This window comes from Prionailurus viverrinus, chromosome A1, assembly GCF_022837055.1.
Source record: "Prionailurus viverrinus isolate Anna chromosome A1, UM_Priviv_1.0, whole genome shotgun sequence".
Lineage (NCBI taxonomy): Eukaryota > Metazoa > Chordata > Mammalia > Carnivora > Felidae > Prionailurus > Prionailurus viverrinus.
The window spans coordinates 73100410-73117964 of record NC_062561.1 but is presented as its reverse complement, the minus strand read 5'-3'; the positions used below and the strand labels follow the sequence as shown (position 1 = coordinate 73117964).

General features: G+C 39.3%; 1 protein-coding gene across 6 annotated transcripts in view; it reads left to right on the top strand.

Moving 5' to 3' along the window:
- FGF14 (fibroblast growth factor 14) overlaps positions 1-17555 on the top strand; it is a 617709-nt gene that overhangs the window by 583048 nt on the left and 17106 nt on the right. The gene's annotated exons all lie outside the window — the stretch shown is intronic.

Sequence of the window (17555 nt, the reverse complement as noted above, 5' to 3'; positions counted from 1 at the left end):
TTGGTGAGCCTCTTGCAAATATTTTTTTTGATATTGGTATTCGTTACCCATGTCAAATATCTTATACTTGAAATATAGTGTGCTATCTAGTACAGTGTCTAGTTATACAAATGTAGATTCAAGTCAATGGCTAGTGAGACCTGTTTTTCAAATTCCTGAACCTCATGACTTTTGGAAACATATTCTCCATAGATTTATTTAAGAAGTAAAAGGCTTCTATGTGTGTTCAGTAAGCTTTGTTTTATATGCTGATCCATCTATGTGATTGTCCATTCCATAACTTAGGAATCTGTAGGGTAAAACATTGACTTGGCAGATAGAGATTCTATCAGGGAAAGAGTGGGAACATATAGCAGGTAATAGAAGCTTCCCTTATCTTCTAAAACATTTTGAGGGTTGAGAGCAAAGCATCATTTTACTACTATTATCCTAATCTATGGCAATGGTATAAGTGACTAACATCTTCAGTTGTTGGATCATGCCATTTAGAGGCTTCATGGATTTACAGCCTTTGGCCAAGTAGGATTTTGCACAAAATTGTCATATACAGGAGGTTTTCAAGCTATTTTTCTGGGTTTTTTCTTTTGTCTGAGTTTTCTGGTAGCCACTGCTTTCATATATATTGTAAAATGTATGAACCAAACCAAAATGGAACAATGAGAGCTGTTGACTCACAAAATGCCAATTATATATTGTATGGACGAAGCATCACTTTATGGCAGATACAGGGAGAATCTAGATGGGGGAAATTACTGTCTAGGAGTGCTTATATTGAACCCTGAGGTATGGCTATCACTTTGGCATATTAAAATGCTAATTCTCACTCAAGGTCAAATTAAACTCCACATAAGCAGTTTAAAAATTTGGAATTATTCACCTAAAAAAAGTACATTTGAGGTTATTTGGAAATAAATACTTTGAAAATTTTCCAGATTCTCTTAGTTCAATTTTGTCCATCTTGTTTCTAAACAGTGACATTACTTTAGAGCAGTTATTAACCTGGGATGATTTTGCAACCCCCGCCCTGCCGGAGTCCAGCTCTGGCAGGTCCAGGGGTTCCCGAAGGATGAACGGTGTCAGCGAAAAAGTGGAAAAATAAATAAATAAATAAATAAATAAAAATGGATACAGACAACAGCAGTGTGTTGAACTGGCCGCTTTATTGTGGCAAACGTGGCATTATATTTGTTAGCAATTTCCTTGAAATGTACGTCATCTATGTTTTCTGGCATTACCTAATTCTAAAAATGTTCCTATGTGTAAACACCCTTTAAGGAATAACATGGTTATTTTCTCATAACGTTCCCCCCTGCCTTTTGCTTATTGATTAATTTCTTCATATTATTTTCATTATTTTCATTATGTATCTACATTTATCTATAATCTATAAAGCATTTGCTTTGCTGTTTTCATGAAAGGTCACCTATCCCTCAACACCTCAAGTGGAACAGTTACAGGGACATGACCTCTTAGTTGTTTCCCTGAACCACTTGTGGCTTGAGGAACAAAAGTGTTCGCCTCGGTCCGAGGTGCTAGAAGGGGGCCAAGAGGGCTTTAGGAGCCCACGCCTTATACATTCTCAGAGAGACAATGCACCTAGGAACTAATGAACTGTTCTGTACTTTAACCAACTAGGTTCAATCATCATCTGGAATGCCTCCTGGGGGCCACGTGGGCCTAGGGGTTGGAGTAACTTGTGCCCATAGATACACTCCTTTGTTGCCGGAGTGGGGCTTTTAAATCCATTTATTCCTCCTTTGCTGGCAAATGTATGAGGCTATCCTTCCTTTAGGTAGAGGAGTCTTTATAGGGGGTGGCAAGGGCTAAATATAGGGCCGCACAATTTCCTTGCAGAACCTTATTTTCTTTCCCCAATAGTTCTTTTCCCAGGGGGCTTGTTGAGGGCAATTCCTCAACAGGCAACTCCCCAGGTACTTTTATTAAGGCCAAATTACATAAAAGCGGGAGTACAAGAAGCTTCACTGTTGGTTGGCCGCCCTGTAGTCCCGATCCGTCCACCACCTGGGCCCTGCCATCAGGCTGGTTGGATAGCTAGGCTTCTGGCACGGCCCTGGGGGGACGTTAGGCAATACTTGGAGACACCTTTGATTAACACAACTCAGGACAGAGATACAGATGGCATCTCATGGGTAGAGGCCAGGAATGCTGCTAAACATCTTTCAGTGCAGAGGACAAGCCCCACAGCAAAGAACTATCTGGTCCAAAATGTCAGTGGTGCCAAAGCTGAGATCCTCTGCTTTAGAATAAGCACAGAGAATGAGGAAGCTGGCCCCCAGGCTTGTCAATCTCATGCATTGTTACTCACGGTTTGGGGGACTCTTCTAAACCAGGGGCAAAGATAGGGTTGGGACCTCACTGGTGAGCTACCATTTTCCTTCTCTTTCACTCTGCTCCACACCTCGAGATAATCAAGAGCTTAACTGCTCCAATTTGCTTGACAATTAACAAACACTTTCTCGCCATTATACATTCATCTTCACGATTCTGGGAGGTTGTGGGGACAGGTACTAAAATTGCCACATGCAAATTGGAACACTGAAGCTTGGAACAGCTTTGAGACCCGCTAAAGGGAGGAAGCAGGTCAGTGGAAGTAGTCCCTGGGCTCTGGCAACAGCAACATCTAAACAATGTCAGGGAGGAAACACTTTTTCCAATGAGACAGACCTCTTACCAGCCCTCCTACCTTGGTCCATCACTACTTTAGGAGGGTAAGTATGTCAACCCTAAATGAAACTGGAGAGGCATTAGGAATGCATTGATGTAGGACCAAATCTCACATCTCAAGTCTCTACACACAAGCTCCTGCACTATTCCAGTCTAAAGCTTATAACTGAAGTATTATGCTATTTTATGGAAAGAAGTAGGTCCTTAAAATCCAATAGGTTGGGCAGATTACATATTAATAGTGGTACATCGGGTCCAGTTGAGTCAACCAATCTTTTTTACTCCAATCAGTGATACCGAAATCTCTTCCTGACTTTCTGTTGGCTTTGCCACAGCTGGGGACGACTGGCTGGGAAACATTACAGGTCTTCTGTTTTGTCACAGGTAAAATAGTGTGTTATAACTATGATCACAGGTCCCTGTGCTGTGCCTTTCATGTCCCCGATCATTGCTTTTTCACATTCCAGCTCCACCAAGCTCTCTAGGCCAAGTGTTCTCACTTCTGTGCATTTTACAAACTTCCACCAGACCCCATTGTCCTATGTTGACTCCCCTTGTGATGAGAAGGAGAAATGGCAGTTGGTAGTCTGAGAGACAACCTCTGACCTTTTCACGAAGGGACAGAAGGCTAGCGGCTGGATTCAGGCTGTGCGTTTGGTGCAGCTCTAAGAGATATTCCCCATGGCTGTGTCAGCAGCCTGCCAAAGTACAACTCGTTGACTAGCATGAAAATATTCCTCAGGGAAAGAGGAAAAATATGACAAGGCAGGAGGTAGGATTTGATGTGATACAGATTTGGGAAAATGAAATGTGACAATTGCTAATGCTGTGCAGTTCAATGGAAACTGGCACATTGCAGACTCCCAACAGGTATTGAAGTGTAAAAAAAGCGTTCAGTTGTGTTGATTACACTATGATTAACTCCATCTAACTAGGAGAGCATTTACAACAGTGTCTTATGGGTCAAGTTGTTTAGATCTTGCCATTTCCAGAATGTCTTCAGGGGCACCTGGGTGGCTCAGTTGGTTAAGCACTGAACTCAGTTGTTCAAGCACAAGTTGACTCTTGAACACGGCTCAGGTTATGATCTCACAGTTCATGGGATCGGGATTTGTCGGGCTCTGTGCTGACAGCCTAGAGCCTGCTTGGGATTTTCTCTCTTTCTCTGGACCTGTGTGTGTGTGTGTGTGTGTGTGTGTATGTATGTGCCTCCCCGACCCTCCCTTTCTCCCCCCTCACTCAAAACAAACAAACAAACAAACATGAATAAAATGGCTTCAGCCATGTTACCCGTAACCACACAGATGAACACCAGCTGACTCAGTTGGCATTCTATTTATACGTGTTACCTAAAGTTATATTTCTTGTTAGTCTTTGAATGGTTAGATTAAAACGTGTGGAGTGAAAAGCACAATGATGCCTGCCTTATACTATACTTGAGTATAATGCTTCTACCAAAAGCTATTTTGTTATGACAAATTAGTGAATTTATTGTTTGCAATCTCAAACTCACTCAGAAAGTCTAGACTTTACACAATGGGATTTGAAGAGTTCATTGAAGATTTTACCCAGCTGAAGGCAAATATCACTAATTTCCTATTTAAGGCATGCTATTTCAAAACATTTTTATTACTGGGTGAGATTTAATGCAGTACTCTGAAACTTGACCCTCTCAAGGTAAACACACATCTCTAAGCTTTTTCAAAACCTTTTTAAGAGTGCTATTAGGAATCAGACAAAATGACCCTACCATTTGGGTTTCAGCTTCCTTGAGTTTATTCAAATCTCGTAGCTATGGAACAACCTAGAATGCTTTATCTACAGTACGATACGGTACGTCATATTGCTTCCTACACAGATCAAGAATACATACCATTTTGTGCTCATTGTCACCTGCAATCAGCAGAGTCAAAATGACAAGAGTTAGTAGATTTCTCCCCAATGCTAACTCTTTGTCAGTTTGTCTCAGTGACTCTTCTGTTGGGGTATTTCCCCAGAGATGGGAGATTTTAACTGTGATTTCAAGCCATTGGGTTGTGAATTAAATATTTGCAGAGAAATGCATAGAAATAGAATTCTATTCTATTAGAATAGAAAGGCTCTTCATTGCTGTGTACTTGACCAAGAAACCTAAATAAGCATGTGTCTGCCATTGGCTTTCCTGTAGCGCTCAGAACACTGAATGGCTCTTGATAGAAGGAACCCATGGTTAGGTAGGTTCCAAACCTTGATCTTTTCCTTGGCTGGCCAAGTGACAGACAGTAGTCACTTGGGTCTTTAAAATATGCCAAAGTACAACAGAGATTGTGGTATGAATATCTCTTTATCTTTTTTCAACTAGCTAGAAAATTTCTGTATATGTCATTATCTTGTGTTGTTTTTTCCCCCTCATTTTTAAACATTATATAAACTAGAATGGAGAGTTTGGTTTATGTTTTCCCCCTACAAGTTCTGTGATTTATTTGGAGATTCACAAAATGTATTTATTTCAGTTAAACGTTATTTTTGATAGTGCCTGAGTGGCTCAGTCAGTTGGGCATCTGACTTTGGCTCAGGTCATGATCTTACGGTTTGTGAGTTTGAGCCCCACCTTGGGCTCTGTGCTGACAGCTCAGAGCCTGGAGCCTGCCTCAGATTCTGTGTCTCCCTCTGTCTGCCCCTCCCCCATTCATATTCTGTCTCTCTCTCTGAAAAACAAATAAAACATTACAAAAAAAATTAATTTATTTTTAGTACAAATTAAACACACAAATATACAGCATTATTTTGTTGTTTTTATATAACAAACGTCACTGATTTAAGGCCTCCGGCTTTAAAAGTCTTTGTTAATAAATAATATTAGAAAAGGAATGTACCTAATTTATATTTTGGTCTGAGAGGTAAGATTACTATATTAGAATTGTAAGGCATAAATTCTCAATAGAGGGTTGAGTGAAGTAATGCAATTTTTTTTCTCTTTCAAGACAATAATTAATTCTACAAAGTACCAAATGTGCTGACTTTGAATTTTTTGTAACGCCTTTTAATTTATTCAACAAATGCTCTTCAAATACTAGTTAAAGACCATTGTAGATGCTTAGGATACCAGTGAATAAATAAAATCACTGCTATCCTAAAGTTGAAATTCTAGTGAAAAGAGGCAAACAACAAACAAGTTGAAAGAAACACACACAGTGAGGATTGACAAGAGAAAAAGAAAGCAATGTAAACAAGATAGGTCATGTGAGGGATGACAGGAGGGGTATATTTTATAAAGGGTGATTCTGAAAGACTAAGCAGGAGATATTTGAGCAGAGACATGAAGAACATGGAGTAGGGTGGGTCTTGTGGGTATGAGTGGAAGAGCATTCAGAGTAATGCTATATATAAAGGAAATAGCAAATACAAAGGCCCATAGAGAAGTATTAAAATGATACAATAGTCAGAAGAGAGCCACCCATCTTAGCTCAGGCTACTATAATAAAACATCACAGACTATGTGGTTTAAACTACAGATATTTATTTCTCAGAGTTCTTGAGGCTGGAATTCCAAAACCAGGGTGCCAGCATGGTCAGTTTCTGGTGAGACCTCTCTTCCTGGCTGGCAGATGGCTCCCTTTTCATGGTGTTCTCCCATGACCTTTCCTCAGTACGAGTGCATGGAGCATGCTCTCAGGTCTCTTCCTCCTCTTTGAAGGACACCAATCCCATCCTGAGGGGATGTGCTCACCTAAACCCCATTACCTTCCAACGGCTTCATCTCCAAGTCACATCACACTGGAAATTAGGGCTTCAACATATTAACTGGAGGAGGCATGAACATCCAGTCCATATACCACCTACAATGACCATTCATCAAATGCTTGACCTCTCTTTCCTACCACATTAATGACACATGGTTTTCTCCCTTCTGATCATGAACTTCTATGTTACATCTCAGACAGCTGACAGAAAATACTTTCTTATGTAAGTTTTATTTGCTGGCCCTTGCTGTTGAAGCTGTATGGAACTATATAAACTGAGAATGTTATCTTCTCTCTAATACCTGTGTTATTTTCGCATCATCTAACATCTCAGAGTGAGGAACCAAGACCTGAAGGTTTAAGGATAGATGTAGACTGGATTGATTTGTGAAGAATAAATGGAGTTATCCTTTTCACATAGGCTGAAAGGCAGGTAAGATACATAGAGATTAAATTATCCATTAGGACACAAAGAGTCTTAATTACAAATACATGTTTCATTCTTGTCATTGACCTGTGTCATATCCTTATGAAGTCATGAGTTGAGTTAAAAACAACTTTAGGTGTTATTTAGAAGAAATTTCTCAGATAGGCAGGCTCAGCAAACATTACAACTGCCAATCTACTTTCCAAGTAGGCCATCTAGTTAGTGAGTGCTCAGAGAAGTGCTGTCTTAACAGTAGTTGTTACAAGTAGAGCCTAACTAAGGTTGTATATTCTAGGCTGGGCAGTTGTATATCCCTCTGTTGAGTCACTGAGCCTACCATCAGCTACACACCTCTGATGTGTTTCAGATTCTCTTCTCTATGAGTATCCCATCAGGGACTTGTGAAGAGTGAACTTGGACCCAGGGCCAGGACTTCATTTTTATTCTCTGTGAATCTCATTATATCTAACCTATCACTCCAACTTCTTAGAATCTTTTTAGATCTAGATTCTATCATTCGATATATTTACCAAGACTCTTAGCCTCATGATATCTTCAATTTGCTTAATATCTCATGTTCACTAGGAAAAGTGTTAAAGTGGATTGGATACAAGATGGAACTTTATGTCTGGCTACTATCAGCCCTGCTCACGTTGATACAGATTCAAGATCTTTAGATGAGATCATGCAAGATATTGTTCACTTCCAGCAGGTAAATTCCCTAGTCACAGGTCTCATGTGCTGTACTTCATATACCTCATGGATGCCTTCATATGCCACAGTCTGGCAATCCTCTTGAAAGAAATTAGGAGCGTCTGAAGTAATTTCTTCTGTTGTACATTTCTAGGTTTTATGGATATTGACAGTTTTCATTTATTCACAAACCATACCTTTCGATAATCAATTCTAGATTTTTTGCTCAGACCATACAATGACATAACTAGCATATAGTTAAAGGATCCATTTTTTCTTATTTTGAAATGTAGAACTGTCTTGATTTTCCAGTGTTACTATTGATTTCCACAGATCTACAAAGACCAGGGATGGTGTGTGAGTTGTTTTTCCGATAAAACAGAAAACTATTAATAGTTAAACACTAGTATTTGTTGGAATTCATTTTGTTCCCCAGGTGACCTTCAAAATTTAACAATAGGAAACTAGAAATCTTGTCATTAAAATAGTAAATGAAATGTAACATAATATTGTCACTTGCCATTTAACGGTATTAGAATTTTTCAGGGAAGTCCTAGAGTTTGTTCAAGCAATTGTTTTAAGAAAAAATTAAAGTAGTAGGGCCTTGGCTTTCTATGGCCCTGATTTTTTTAGACTTCTTTTTGAACAGTGAGTGTGATTGGTCATTTTCTAGAGGGCAGTCATAACTTTTTAACATAAATTTTTTGGAATTGGGACTATAATTCCAACACCCTCTTTATTATTTTTTAATGATTATTTATTTATTTTGAGAGAGAGAGAGTGAGTGAGCAGGGGAGGGGCAGAAAGAGGGAGAGAGAGAATCCCAAGCGAGCTCCATGCTGTCAGTGCAGAGTCCAATGTGGGGCTCAAAACCACGAACCCTGAGATCATGACCTGAGCTGAAACCAAGAGTTGGATGCTTAACTGACTTAGTCACCCAGAGGCTCCATCCCTTCATTTTAATAGAAGATGAAAAATCAGAAGATAAGGCTTTATTGTATACATCGAGGAAATTAAGATAGAGAAATATTATAAAATTAGTTATAGGGCTACAATTTACGTAATTCCTACCTTAGCCTCAATAAAATGATTTTTCAAGATACCCAGCAGTGAAATTGATTGTGCAAACTACCATTTACAGGTACTAGATATTCTTTTTGTAAACCAAGAGTGTGTAATTCAGGTTTAGAGATAAAACATATGTAATAATAAATATGACAGAACTCAGAACATGGCCATTATTATTATAATACAATTATAAGACCATTATCAGGAAAACTCAGAGAATTTTTCAATATAGTTGAGACATTGTAGAGGGATTTGTGGAGCAGGTGGCATGATGTGAGGCTTGAAACATTGTGGTTGTTGAAGGTAAGAACTTTCTGGTGGAAGGAAACATGGTAATGAGAAAGTGCCATGTCCTGGCAGGGGTGAGGTAGAAGAAATCAAAGAAAAATAATCTTAGCAGGCAATTAGCATACAATAGATGCTCCATAAGTACCTGTTAGCGTTTTAATGACTACACGGATGGATGAGATGGTTGGTTAAGGCAGTTTCTGTGTATTGTATGTCAAAAGAAATTTAGAGTTTGTGCTTGAAGGTGCGGGAGCCACTGATGGCTTTTGATCAAGGGAACAGCAGGAACAGTGCTTTGAGCACCCAAAGCATTGGAAAGCCATTTTAAAGATACACTTTATGCTTACTTCTCATAGATTTTCTTAGCACTTTAAATATTCCTGTGATACTGTTTATGAAAATTGTCATGTGAATAGGCAACCTTTGACAATAGGTGTTGATAGAGAGAATATTAAGTCATCAGACAATCCGAAGTCTTAGACAAAAGCCTTTTTAAGCAAAGGTAAAAGAGAGACGAGCAGTGAACATAGAATAAGCCCCAAAGAGATGTATTTTATTTTCCAGACTCCAGGGACTGAAATGGTTCCAAAGAATTTAATTGGCATAGTCTTGCCTTTCATTCTAGGTACTGGTTCATATTTCACTCAGATTTATCTCTGTCAAAAATAGTTTCATCCAAGGACACTTTGTCACCCTACCTTGACTAAAGAAGTAGATTTTCCCCTGAGCTGCTGGTGCCATAGTCTGTGCAAAAAAAACCATTCACATCACCCCTATTTTGGTATTAGATGAAGAGACATGAGATTTCCCTGGCAGTTGGGAAATCCTTTTCCCCATTAGGATTTTATTAGGTTATTTAGCAGCCACTAAGTTTAGCCCAAAAGAAGAGGTGGAAGCAGCCTCTGAAAGTTCTAGGCTGATCCTTCCACTTATCTAAATTCCATTTCTGCTTCTACAGAAAAGAGCTAGGTAATAAATCTGATCCTCTCTCCTCCACGGTGATAGCTCCCACCCAAGGGAATTTATTCTAAGACCAAATAGGATGGGATCTTGAGGATTGGGAAGTGTCTTAGACATCATCAAGTCCTTCCTCTCAAGTTTACAGCCGAGTAAAAGATTAAATTATTTCCCTGAAAGTAACGCACGTAGAAAGGTCTCTTGTAAAATTAAAATAAGTCAGACAAATTGTTCACTAAATGAAAAACACCTGCCTCACAGCCTAGGGATCAGAGGTTTGGCAGGGTGTCGAACACCTTGAGATAACCAAGCCCTGAATCCAACCAGGAGCAGTCTGCATATAAGGATGTGCCATTGATGCCATTTCCACTGACCATTGACTGTGCACTGATGCCATGATGGTCCTTAGCCACCGCGATCACTCTCTGACTCACCACCACGGTCTCTACTCCACCCTGCCTCCCAGTACACTGGGCCTGTGCTTCATTCCCTCCGTATTCAGAATTCTATGTGAGGGTATCCAACTGGCCACCATAGCTCATATGTGATGACTTAGTGGCGAGGGCAGGGAGAAGGGGACAGGGAGGTGGGTGGAGTGGTGAGAAGGTGAGTCCCTTCCCTTCGCCTATCTTGAGATTCTCTTCAAATTTGGAGTAGTTACAACAACAAGGACACAGTGAAGCTCTGTAGACTTCTGCAAGTACCTCTGTTTTGCACTAGACATGGAAAGTAGTCACGGGGCGTGGGAAGGGCGTGCCCGGGCAGCCTGAACCAAGACTGGCTCAGAAGTGCAGCCCTGACAGGAACGGTGCTTTCGTGACTACTGTCACTGTTATTGTTTTTCTCATTCAGAAGCAACCAGACACCTGTTAAGCCTATAAGCTAGAGTTTCTCAAAGCGTGTTAGAAGATACTGCCTGCATAAGAATCATCTGCATACTTATTAAAGCGAATACCTTATCCCAACCTAGAACTGTAGAATAAAAATCTGTGGGGTCTAAATACTGAATTTTGAGAACCATTCATTTACTCAGGGCCCAATATCTATGTGTTGGTAAGGTGTTACATCCTTTCACTAACTCCTCTGACTTGTCAATCACATAGAGAACTAGAAAGTTCTGTAACTAGTTCCAGAAATGGGGGAAAGTTTTAGCTTTGGATTCCTGGGTGCCAAGTCCCTGTGATTAGTTACTGTCTTTGTAATTACTATCTTCTTATAGCAACTATGTCTTTCTGCTTTGCAAGGACAGAAAAACTTAAAATATAAAGTATATTAAGTTCTCACTATGCACTCATCATACATCTGTGCAGAAGAAATTTCTATGCCAAAAGTCACACGTGCATGCCAACTTGGCTCTTAAGAGTTTATTATGTTATTTAGCTGTCACGACTTTAGATTTGCAAAGTATGGTCCCCAGGCAAGCATCAGCAGCATCCCCTGATGTGATGTAAATTCTCCCCAGACTTCTGTTTCAGCTAGCTTTCTAAGTGATTCTGATGCACACCAAAGTTTGAGAGTGGCTCCTCTAAGCTTCCTTATCCATGCTATAAAAATAATAATTTATATGTCATTGTTATCCTTTAATAATAATATCCTACATTATTTTCTATTGTTGTAAAACTAAGCTAATGTGCAAAAAATCACTTTGCCTAAAGAAAGGATTTGATACACAGGAAAAGTATCCAAGAGTCTATATTTAATTTTTTGATGTTGCTCCAAGGTTCTAATCGCTTGATTTCCAGTGAATCCATAGGTGGCCTATATAAGCAGTCACGTTAGAAGTCACATGTAAAGGTTATGAAGGGATCTGGATGTTGTAAAGCTGTAGCACTTGACAAGAAAAATGAGGTTTTTTTTATTTCCCATTTTTAAAATGAGGACCAGCCTGTCCATTTTTCTACTGTCATTTAAAGCCATTTCAAGACTTCTTCACAGATGACTTCAACATGGCATTGACAAGGCTTAGTGGGTCTTTCAATTTCTTAATCCCAGGGTTTCTTAGGGCTAAATACCATAATCTCTACCTCTTTATCTATTTCACCCAGATAAAAATCCCTGATTCTGGACTTGCATTCGATTTTCAAAATGCCTCATTTTGTGACTCAAATTCATGGCAAGTGACATTTCCAACAGTGAGGATTGAGATTGAAATACGTGTCAACCCCACTAGAGGGTGACCTTTATCTAAGGCAGGGCGCAGATAAACGCAGGGTGTCCTCAGCAGCTTCCTCAGCATTAGATTTGTGCTGCTGTTTATTCAAAGTGAGAGAGAGGCCCAAGGCACCACTTCAGGCTGACTCAGACCTGAATAGCTGCCCATTTCTAAACAACCCAGTAGTTTGCTGGGAACATTTAGAACTGAGCCATTGCTTACATTCGGTTTGGATCGCAGGGCAAATTCTTTACTCATAAATGCATGCCTCAATTTTAAAATTCTTATCTGTTTTAATTCTGCTTCTCAAATACCCTCTCTTCCCCACCCTCAGAAAAAAACAAAAACAAAAACATAAATGAACATATGAGAAAAGACAACCATGTCTTTGTTTTTTAGAAACAAAATAGAACAAAAGAGGCCGGAGGATTTTGTTAAGTTCCATGTAGCAATTTAAAAATGAGACCAGTATTTTCTCTAGATACCAAAGAACAAGGAAAGGCACAATCAGAATGTTCAGGCCATGATCAAGGAGTGCAGTTCAGATCCAACCCTAAGAGGTTAATATTGAACACCAGATTTAGGTTCCCTTCCACAGTTTAGATTTAGGAAGTAATATATTTGCAAATGTTATACTAGTAACTCTGCTAAAAAATCTCTCAATTAGACACCAGAGTTCAATGTGATTTTAAAAACCATCTTAATAAATATCTCTTTGTAGCATGTAAAATTAACTCAAAACTTTCAACACTGTGAATTCAAATGATATTTATGTATTCTGGATGCTTGATTTACTAACATGATTTTTTTCTACCTTGATTTTTAATAATTTTAACAGGAAAAAAAAGCTTGGCATGGGATAGTGCCAACTGAATTAAAACACGTCGGTTGTACTCTTTTCCTCTTTTTTCAGATTATTGTAAAGAATGTTTCTAGAACACTGGATAGCTGTTTTACCAACAAGAAAATCAATTAACCTCATGTAAAAGAAGACCACAGTAATTAGCCAGGGCTTTTAGATACAAATGGTTTTCATTTTTATCCACCTCCATAAACCAGAAAAACACTGTCGTATGGAATGCATAACTACTAAAATACGAAGAAAGTTTTTCTGTGGCATGAGTTAGTCTCAATTAATTCTTAACTTTCATCTAAGGTCACAAGGAGAGATTGCCTTTGGAAAGAAGGTAGTCTTTCTTTGAAGGATGGGTGGTTTTATCATTATTATATTCTTCAGGGAACAGATCACAGCCTGAACTGAAAACTTTATTCCAGAAAAATAAGCCTGCTGTCCTTTCATACTAAAATAGTATCCATGTACAATTGCGTGTGTTTTCATACAGAATGGGTGTGAACTATTCCAATAACTTTTACAATTCTCTCCAGTTAATGCATTTTTTAACCTGTGAACATTTACTGCTATGTCTAAGATCAGGTATTTTTCCATTAATTAAACAACTTCCATTTTCAAACAATAGAAAACCCTCCTGACAGCTTTGTGGGGTTATGCATAAGTGTGCAGTCTTGCAACTGCGCCAGCTTGCGGATGATGGGGAGTTAAACTCTTCTTTGCGAATTAGAATTGGAAAAGGAACATGTCATTGAATCACTTCATGATGGTTGCCTCAAACATTCCTTCCAATGGTGAACCGTGGCTGAACTGTATGACTAACACACACCCCTGTCTGTTGTCCCCTGCTAAGATCTGACGTTTCCTGTGCACACGGAGAGCAACCAATCAGAGAGGGTCTTCAATTCTCTCCCCACTTGAAGATGAGATTGCCCCAACTTTTTCTGAACTCCTTGAAAGTTTAGGGCTTCATTTATTTATTTTCAGCCAACTGTTTGGACTCTTCCTTTTTAAGGTGAAGTTTAAGGGGCTGGCAGGCATACAGAAAGCTACTGGAAGAGACTGTGAGGGTAAGCAGGGTGGATGGATAGTGTGGGTGATTATCTCGTTTAGTTTTTGCCTCATTCATCATTGTGAGAAAACGTAGAAATTACAGCTTTTCTTTTTTTTTTAATTTTTAACATTTATTCATTTTTGAAAGGCAGAGAGAGACAGAGCGTGAATGGGGGAGGGGCAGAGAGAGAGGGAGACACAGAAACAGAAGCAGGCTCCAGGCTCCGAGCTGTCAGCACAGATCCCAACTCGGGGCTCCAACTCAGGGACCGCGAGACCATGACCTGAGCTGAAGTCGGCTGCCCAACCGACTGAGCCACCCAGGCGTCCCAGAAATGACAGCTTTTCCAAATATTTACTGAAATGTCTCCTCTGCATTCTTTTTAAAAAAAAATTTTTTTAAGTTTTATTTATTTATTTTTGAGAGAGAGACAGAGAGAGTGAGTGGGGGAGGGGCAGAGAGAGAGGGAGAGAGAGAGAATCCCAAGCAGGCTCTGCGCTGTCAACACAGAGCCCGCTGCGGGGCTCAAACTCACACACCGTGAGATCACGACCTGAGCGGAAACCAAGAGTCGGACTTTTAACCGACTGAGCCACCCAGGCACCCCTCCTCTGCATTCTTTATGGACAAAACTCAGAAATAATTTCAACCACTTCTGCTTCCAGGCATTTTTATGATTTCTGTAAGTAGTTATGTTTCTGTGGTATTTGTATAGGTTTATATGTATATACTTAGACATTCATTTTTCCAGGTTTTCTTCCAACAGTGCTGATGTGGCGTATCCATCTTCCTGTCTATATACTTTACCTTCACGTCCATTTGTCTGGGCAAGTGCATCCCACTGCATATCTTAAGTCTACTTTATAGTTCAATGAGGAGAACTAGTTACTGATTTTTCACCAGGTGCAAGAGCTATCATCTTCCCCTTTATCATTATTAGTGGCATTTGGGATTGTCAGTTTCTCCATTTATAAAGTGGAAATCATGGGCAATGTCAGATTTTTTTTTAAGGCAACTTAATTTTAATCTTTATTAAAGGTGTACTCTATGTGGCTCCAAAGCATTAAAAACGCTAATAATTAGAGGGCAACAAGAAAGGATACCCTCTGGACAGAACTCTGTTAGAATGCTTGGCAACAAGAAGCCAAGCTTCTTTGACACATGGCTACCATGAGGCAGGGGAGGCGCACATATGTGGTTCGCCTCGGTGTCTCCAGCCACCTGCACTGAAACATTGGCCTCTAGAGAGGTATTTTGTTTTGCAGGTTCAGTGACTTCTCCAAGATCATTCTTAATTAAGAGGCCAGAGTAAGTACAAAGATCTATTTAGTTTCCAAATATTCAAACTTAACCCCTGCACTGTGCTTGGGGATGGGGAGATACACAATGATCACTGGACTGTCATCTGTACTTTTCTCTCCTGATGACTTCAATGCGTCTCATTCAAATTTATTGATCTGTTTCGAACCACTTCTCGACCTCTCAACTGATTGAGTTGTCTTTCTTTGCATGTTTATATTGTCCTTAAAAGTGTAGTGACTCTGAGAGCACACTGTCCCTCAGGGGCAGGCTCATGAGAGCTTTGTAACAAGGTGTGGTGATACTTGTTAATTTATTTTCAATTTGCCTCCTCAGAGGGCCTACTGTTTGCTCGGCCTTTTTAGTTGTGACAGCAAATTGGACTGAAAGAGTGAATGGAAGAGCTGATCTATGAAACGAGACCTAAAAGCTTACGCAGTTCAATCTGGAAAGATAAACGTGGCAAGTGTAGGGTCAAGTGTATAGATTAATGGAGGCAGAGGGATGTACTGATGGAATTTGTGTTGTTGTTTTACTGTATTACCACATAAAAATGAAAATCATTTTTAAAAGAGTTAGGTGAGTTCATGAGTAATGATAAATAACAACTATTAAAGAAACAAGTATCTTGGAGCCTACTGCTAACCTCTTGCCCTGACATTAGTAAGAATAATTGTGTTTTGTAGTATTCTGAAAAAGTCACAAATGTAACTTCCTTTGGCAATTTCAGGGTCATTCTTATGTTTTTAACTAATTCACAGACTGGGAATAGAATAGTTTCCTGCCATAGTAAACTTATGAGGCAAACCTTTCGCAAACGTTTCTGCCCTCAACCCAGAAGTCTATAATGGCCGTCATGCTTTTATGTTTTAGTGGTGATTTGGGAGTCATTTTGCTTGTTGACTGAGACTTCTTTTAAAAGAAGTACAACTATAAGAAATTAAAGGAACCGCCCCCCACTAAATTCCAGTCCTTTCTCTTCCAATTCCATTTGCTCTGCAACTATTAATAGTTCCTCAACTGCGATTTGTCTTTGTTTTAGGAATGCATTCAGTTTTATCAAGTAATTGGGAATTGAAAACACACACACACACACACACACACACACACAACTTAAGAAAAAAATGAAAAAACACAACATTGTGGAAATGTACTCTATAGATATTAGAATTAATAGTCTATAAAAGGACAGAAAGTACTATGTAAACTTCTGTTACACACGTAAACTTAATTTTGCTCAAGAATACAAAACTGGGATGTCTGACCTTTCAGAAACAGCAAGGAACACACGCCAAATGTCAGCCATTTCCACAAGCAAGAAGCATGCACATTGTGTTTGACACTTCCTCACCCTTCATTACCACGTAGGATCACAGAGTACGGGCTATTTGACCTCCTAAAAACTTCTCAAGCCTGACCTTTTCTGTCCAGCCACTGCCAATAGTCTGTTCTGGCACTGCAGTAGACAAATCAGCATTCTTGTATCCAAAGCGACTCACTTCTTTCCCAGTCTTCACACTTCAGCCAGAGTGGTCTTTTCAAATGCCTAACCGACTGCAACATGCTCTTGCATTAAACTCGTTTGGGGGAAAATCTTCCCCTTGTTTGGGGGAAAGACTAAAACCTTGAACATGACCACCTGCTTCGGCTCATGTCTAGCCTCCACATCATAACTTTCCCTGCTGCCTCCTTCACTGTTTTCATTTTATCCCTCAAATGATCTGTCTCTGCTCCTGCCCCAGGGCTGTGCACATGATATTGCCCTTCCCAGGAATATTCTTCACCTCGCTCTAAACCTAGTTAACTCCTGATGATGTTTCAGATTTCAGCTCAGAGTTTAATGTTTTTCCTTACCAACCCAGGCTAGATCAGATTTGTTTGTTGTATATTCTCAGACAAATCATTCCTTTTCTTGTAAGAACTTATTTTATGATGATATAATCATTAGTGTAAATATCTGTTGTCCACTAGACTGTATACTCCAAAAGAGGACAGCCTGTATCAATTTTTGCTCATTGTAATGTCTCAAGAGCTAGAAAGGTGATTGGCAGGTACTAGAAACTCACTGATTTTTTTTTTATGGATCAATGAATGCATGACTTTTACATATCATTAAGTATAGAATTTTGCAAATTTGTTTCCATGTGGTCAAAGTACTCAGATTTTCAAATGTATTATATCATATCTGAAACAGGAAACTTAGTATTTGTCATGGTAGACTTCTTTCTTTCTTTCTTTCTTTCTTTCTTTCTTTCTTTCTTTCCATATATAATTCTTTCCATTTCATAGTGTCATATTCTCAACCAACAACCTGGAAAGTAAGATAATGCAACTCATTAATGCCTATAAAATTTCATGAT